This window comes from Hipposideros armiger, unplaced genomic scaffold (assembly GCF_001890085.2).
Source record: "Hipposideros armiger isolate ML-2016 unplaced genomic scaffold, ASM189008v1 scaffold_35, whole genome shotgun sequence".
Lineage (NCBI taxonomy): Eukaryota > Metazoa > Chordata > Mammalia > Chiroptera > Hipposideridae > Hipposideros > Hipposideros armiger.
In genome coordinates, this window is record NW_017731385.1 from 1,148,600 (window position 1) to 1,155,642 (window position 7,043).

Below are 7,043 nucleotides of genomic sequence, written 5' to 3' on the forward strand. Positions count from 1 at the left end.
ATGATTAAAAACAAGACTTAAGCCCCAATCTTGTGACTTCCATCCCCCATTTTGAGGTTGTTTGCAATATTTGAAACTCTGCTAAGTAGTTTAAATAAAAACAGTCTCTCTCCTTTCATATTCCTCCCCTCTACTCCATCTTTCTGAACCTGTCCCTTACTCACCCCATATGCCCAGTGACCCGAACTTAAGCCCAATCACAATAAATAGATGGATACGTTGATCTCTATGTGCCTGGCGTCAGGGCACATGAAGGAAAGCCACTGCCACATGAGATTTTGGTGCTCAAATTCACATCCCTTCCTTCTGTTCCTTTTCTAAAGTCCTGATGCTGCTTTTATCACATGAGTTCCTGCGTTTCAAGTTCACATTCTGCTCTGTGTCATATTCGACCCCTGACCCCGGGTACACCTGACACTGAGCTGGGGTGGGGTTCTAGTTCCAGAAAGCCTCAGGTGAGTGAGAGAACTGCTCTGAGGTTGGTGTTTCTGAGATGCAAGGCCAGGCCAGCTGCAGAGGGAGAAGGAAATAGAGTCAGCCCCTGCCAGCAGGTGGAGGACCATGGCTCATGTGGAAACATCCTTCTCAGTGACACTGGGAGTGGTGGGCACATAGAGGAAAGGAAAGCGGCCATAAGGATGCGTGCCACAAGTTCCTGCAGCGTTTGCTGCTTCCCAACTTGATTCCCACGTATCTAACTTGGTTTATGAGATCAAGGTTAAAAGAAAGAGGGGAAATGCTCTTACTCAAATGAATAATATGCCGTGCAACCATGTCATTGTGCTTGAAAAAAATACCTATGAGGAGGAAAACATTTAAAAAATGGGCTTTTTCAGGAGCCCCACAATTAATATTAGAAAAAAAATATGCTAATGTGCAAATAGCCTGAATTTTAGCATTAATAGAATTAGATGGGAATTTGATTATGCTGTGTTACAGCCACACATAATGTTCTCAAGCATAACTTCTGCAAAGCTGTTAATTCCACTGGTGATTATATATGTGCATTTCAACACATCTTGCTGCCCTTTGAAATCGAGTACAATCAAGATGTTAGAATGTAAGTTATTTTCTGGTTATTAAGATGCTTTTCAATCCTCATCTTTAATCAACTGAAGTATCACAAGATGGCTTTGATAAGCACACGTGTGTATGTGTGTGTGTGTGTGTGTGTGTGTGTGTGTGTGTGTTGTGTGGGTGCGTGTGCATGTTGCAAACCCCAAATTGATGTGCTGTCACTCTCATCTCCTGGGTCTCAGGATGTACCCTCCGGTGTATGTTATTAATAAGGAATCTATGTTGGCTTTCATTCATTGAAAAACGGGAGAGGGTTGAAATGGTTCTTTGCATCTCAAAGTCCTGTCAGGGATCCCCGAGGCTTGGCCCCTCCTGTCAGGGTCTATACTGGAAGGCAGAGCTCAGCGAGGCGGAGGGGGCACCACCAGTTGGCAGATAACGCCTGGCTGCCCTCTGACCCTCGGGTTAAACTGCTGTCTGGGCTGTTCAGTCTGGGAGCCGAGTTCCAAGGAGGGAGAGCTGCCAGTTACCTGTCAGCGTGCTGAGGCCTGGACTTCAGCACAGGGAACAGGCACAAAGACAGAATCTCCCTAATGGTCCCTTCCAGCCCCGCCTGCTGCAAGAGGCCACTCCAGTGTACATATTTAAGGGGGTTTCCCAATTACCCAGGAACCGGTAGCTTCGGTGGACATGGCAGGCAAAGTACAGTAAATGAGCTCACATGTTTGCAGAGCATTGTATCTGAGGACTGTGTGTGGCTATCTATGTGGGGAGGAAGGTGGTGCCTGTCCCCAAAGTGCTGCTGTCACCACGGAGAGTGCTGCAGTCCCATGATGTAAAGGAGTGAGGCTTCATCAGTGACGAGAGGAGGGACGGGAAGGGAAGACATGGGGGTCTCATGTGTCAGTCGCCGCCAGGACATCCATAAAGAGAGGCATTTAGCAGAGCGTAGCAGAGACAGTGAGACAGAGAGAGACAGTGAAAGAGAGAGAGACACACACGAAGATAAGAAAGAGAGAGGTAAAGAGACAGAAAGACAGGCAGACAGAGGGAGAGGCAGAGAAAGAGAGAGGGACAAAAAGAGAGGAAAGCAGAGACCCAAAGAGAAGGTAAGACAGAGACATACAGAGAGAGAAATAGAGCTAGACAGACAGACAGACATAGACACAGAGATAGACACAGAGAGAGGTAGAGAGAGACACATGCAAAGAGAGCAAGAAAGACAGAGAGGGACAGAGAAAAGAGAGAGATACAGAGTCAGAGAAGGAGACGAGAGAGAGAGAGAGAGAGAGAGAGAGAGAGAGAGAGAACAAGAGACAGACTGCCAGACAGAGCAGAAGAGATGGAAAGACAGGGTCAGAGGCTGCAGAGCTGATTGTGAGAGAGGCCTTTTGCACTATGAGGTGATCTGAGCGCAGGGCGATCTGCAAGCAGGGCCTCAGCCGTAGGGTGGTGGGTCGGAAGGGAAGGCAGCTGGGGCCCCGCTCTGCTGGAGAGGGGCTCCTCTCAGGAAGGAGACGCAGCACAGGACTGGGGAAGGAGGTGAGCGGCGGCCGAGCACGCAGGGCCGCAGAGGCGGTGGACACGAGCAGTCCTCCCAGTTAAGCTGAAGACACACACTGGCCTTCTCCCATCTGTTCTTCCACCCACTTCCTCCGAGGCCTGTCCGTCTCGATCCTCCCTTTCCTCCCCCCCTCCATCTCTCTGCTCCTTTCCTTGCCTTCTCCTTCCTTCTGTGAAGGCTCTCATGACTAGCATTCTCATTCACTCACTCACTCAGTCATTCAGCAGATATTTATTGAGAACCTACTACGCTCCAAACCTTTCTCTATAAACTGGGAATAAATCAGTGCAATAAACCTAGTCAGGGCTCTCCTTAATTAAGGGTGTCACTGCCTGGGTTCCCCAAGCATCACACATGATAGTCACCAGGATCCCATTTCATAGACCGTAGGGGCAGGAAGGTGGAGGCAGAGGCCAATGTATTGAAAGAAGGAGCCAAGGATGCCATGTGGGAAGGATGTGAATGGGGTTGCAGTGCCATCAGTCAAGGGGGAGAACCACCTCCCAGTTCCAGGCCAGGTGACCAGTGGGCTTCACTCACTTGTGTACTGGGCATGTGTAAGCATCTGCTACACACCAGGGCTTGGGTCAGGTGTTTCAGGGGACTCTGTGTTAGCAAGTTCAAGGTGAGGAGCATTTAGAGTTTGGGTTCCCCCACTATTTCCCTCAGCTAATGATGTGCAGATGCTGAAGAGATGAGCAGGCAACTAGGCCAACATGAACTGTTATTTGGTTGTGAGTCACGGAGAAATCCAGACTTTGAGGACCTTGTCCTTTTATTCAAGGTCATCCATCCAGCTGTTGAAGGTTTCCACGGAAGGCCCACACACCTCAGAAAAGATTCCAGGACCCCCATTGGTGTCGGCACACAAGTTCCCACTTCTTGCTGAAGTGCAGCCAAGTTATGCAGAAAAGGAGCCCCAGAGAACCCCTGGGGGACAGCTGAGATCCAAGCCACCGGGCTGCCCGCTTCCCAGAGCCACCAACACACTCCAACAATGGCTGATGGTCATTGAATGGTCAGAGCATGGACGCCAAGGTAAGCCGAATAACCCTTGGCTTCCAGCAGACATTGTCTTTTTAACAGGCCTGTAGCTTTCACTTCAGCTCTGTTTAAACTTGGAGCGCAGCACTCTGCTGCGACACAGCTCTCCCATTTTGGCCTCCTTCTGGGTTATGGAAAATCCCAGTTCAGTAGGTGGTGCTGTGTGCCTTCCACTCACCCCCACACCAGACCCTGGCCTTGAACTAGGGCAGCTTCAGGGTTGGAGAGATCACTTGTTCCATGAAGGGAAACTCCAAATGTCACTGCAACATACAAGAACATGTAGTGTGTTATTAATAAGGTTTTTAGGTATAAACTTAGCCAAATATGACCCTTTTCTGCAACTCTTCTAGAACTATTTACTTATAGCCCACTGGCATTGATTTATGCATTCATTTATTCAGGCCATAAGTATATACTGAGTTGCTCTTCTGTGCAAAGGAATATATGGGATTCTTTCTGAGATTATGTGAAGAGGAACAAAGAAAATGTATAAAATATGATCCCTGCTTCCTGAAGCCTTCAAACCAATATTAATAAAATATATTAGTTAAGTTAAGTTACCATATGTTGGATTCTAAGTGTTTGATACATATTATTCCTAAGTTTAAGAATTTTTCACTTTCCAGCTGTGCAGATGGAGATTTTGCAATGTGAGATGACTTGCCCAAGGTTGCACAGCTATCTAGTGGCTAAAAGGGTGTTTGAGGCCATACCTATGACCTTAAACTCCATTTCCTTTCCATTGCAGTAAGATGATGGGGCCTGGACTAGTGTGATATAAGTAAGGTGCCTGGTACGCTCACTGTCACCCTGATAAATATAGGCAGAGAGTAGGTAGCACTTATCAATTAAGTGTGGAGATCCTGGGGCCTGTTTTGCTGACTCTGAACCCCAGGGCCATCTTCCCATAGCTGTGGAGCCTTAGACAAAGTATTTGACCTCACTGTATCTCAGTTTACTGGTCTGTCAAATGGGTATAATAATATCATAGGCTCTCTTGTGGGGAGCAAAGGAGATGACATATATAAAGTGTTTAGAGTAGTGGTTAACACATACATAAGCAGTAGATGTTTTTATTAATATACTGGAATGATTCCATGAAAGACTGTATGTAAGAAATCTCTAGAGATGCAATTGAAGCTGTTTAGGAGTTCACAGGGGAAAGAGATTATTATTTCCAACTGGAGTAACCTTGGAGGTTGCATTCGAATTGCGTCTTGACAGGATTGAAGGATTTTGACAACGGCGGGTAATAATATTTGTAACAACAATCACCTCACTTTACTTACTTCATGCCAAGTGCTCTGCTAAATCCTTTGCAGTCATTTTCTCATTTCATCCTTGCAAGAATTCTACGAGGTAAATAATGCTTATTATAGCTTTGAACTGACTCCATGGTTGCTCTGCCCGTGGGATAGAGTTTCAATTCCAGGTCTTCCTGATCTCAAAATTCACGGTCTTCACCCCTGGGTAGCCCCATGGAGCAGAGCAGTACAGGTGGAGTCTGACATGAAGGCATTTCTACTGGGTAGACACCCTTGGTCTATTTGCAGCAGAAGGAGAAACCCACCTTCGCTCATATGACTTACCTGTGGGGACGTACAGGAGGCAAACCTGAGAGCTAGGATGGGCCAGAACTTGAAGGATCCTCGCTGGCAGGCAAAAATGTCTGGGTATTACTTGGTACTAAATGGGGAAGAGTTGGGATTTGGAGGTTTGGAATAACAAGTATATTTGCCAGATCCATTTATATGATAATTGAGAAAGAGCTTGAATGACCTGCAGTCCGGTTATATTTACATTTTAGAAATGGGCCATTTAGGATTAAATCCCCCTGTAATCTTGCATTTGTCGAAATGATAGGGTTATTTGTATCTATCCTCCAAGAGGCTGTTTGAAATTTTAGATGAGTTTAAAGAAAGAGAGAGAGAGAGAGAGAGAGAGAGAGAGAGAGGGGGGGGGGGGAAGGTCCTAGAGAAGTGAGGAATTTTAAAGTACCAATTGGTTATATTGAATTACCTGCCTGGCTCTTCATTTCCACCTCTTTCATTAATTCAAATGCATGTACCACCCAGGGAAGCATTTTGAAAACGCAGCCAGGCATTATGTCCTGATAGCACAGGCTAGGACATTTCTAAGAAAACGGTGCTCTGAACATGGAATTTCACTCTGAATCGAGACCTCATAATTATCCAGAAAGATCCAACTACCGTGCTTGTTCTTGAATGCTTAAATACCCGCACCTCTTTCTTTACCCTCCCCCGGGGACAACGTACTCACAGCGTGGAAGCCATTTCTGCTCCTTGCTGTTCTAAATTAATCTCTCCATATCGCAGGAGCGCTGCTGGTAATTGGCAGGAGACAGGGACCCAGGCGCCTCGTCTTTCAGCAAAGCGTGCAGGAAAAGAGAACTCCTAATTACAGCGGTTGTGGTTTACTTATTGTTTTAATGAGCCTGTGCCGCGTAACCACAACACCATTATGACCGGGCCACACCACAAGGAGAGGAAGTTCCCGTAATCCTCCTCCTCACTTGTCTTTTCATGTTGCTGGAAGTCAGCATCTCTTGGTGCGCCTGCCTCACGGGCTTCCGGAGTTTGCTGGCTCTTTGTTCTTATCAGCGATGCCCTCCTGTCTCACATCCCTACCTCCCCCCCTTCCTTCTTCCTCCAGACTCCCAGGCCTTCAGGAGCCAGCCAAAAAGGCGAAAGGGGGCAGAATGAAGAACGTTTCTTGGCCCTGAACCATTGTGGAAAGAAATGCTGGCCAGGAAAAGGCTCCAGGCTACTGGAATGGCAGGGACCCCCTTTCTCGTCCTGCCTTTGTCTTAAATAGACACTGTAGAAACGGATACATTTCACATGATTTCCCCAGGAGACCACAGTTATTAAGCAAGTGCCCATGGTGTACTTAAGAGGAATAGCATTGAGTAGGGGTGTGTGTGTGTGTGTGTGTGTGTGTGTGTGTGTGTGTGTGTGTGTGTGAGAATTGGGATGAAATTGTATAGTAGGACTTCATGCACTTTGGGGACAATTTGGTCTTTGATTTAGGAGGACAAGGGAGAGTTTCCCAAAATACTGAACAAGGATCTGAGAGTCCCAGGTTGTCTATCCATCCCTTTCACTACACCACAAGGTGACTTTTAATAACCCCTATGTGTATCGCCTTCCTCAGGTCGTCCCGTGTGAGCACAGCACTTGGTGATGTTAACTTGAGACTGTCTGCTGTGCTTGGGCAGCTAAGCATCATGTTGAGAAACACATGCTTTGGGGTTGTGTTAACTTTAATTTGAATTCCAGTCTCATTGTCTCCTAGTCATGTGTTTTGGGTGCCAGGCTTAAAACCCTTCTGAGCCTCTGTTTCCTCAGCTGTATGACAGGGAGAATAATACCTAAGACAGAGGCATTTTGTGGTG

The 7,043-nt window shown here is 46.9% G+C and overlaps 1 long non-coding RNA gene across 1 annotated transcript; it reads right to left on the minus strand.

Annotated features, from left to right (window-relative positions):
- Nucleotides 1–2,796: 2,796 nt before the first annotated feature.
- On the minus strand, nt 2,797–6,194 carry LOC109380368 (uncharacterized). The gene is made up of 3 exons (XR_002123450.1): nt 5,909–6,194; nt 4,918–4,980; nt 2,797–3,888 (listed from the first exon to the last, which is right to left on the minus strand). It is a non-coding gene; the product is annotated as an uncharacterized LOC109380368 (long non-coding RNA).
- Nucleotides 6,195–7,043: the final 849 nt, after the last annotated feature.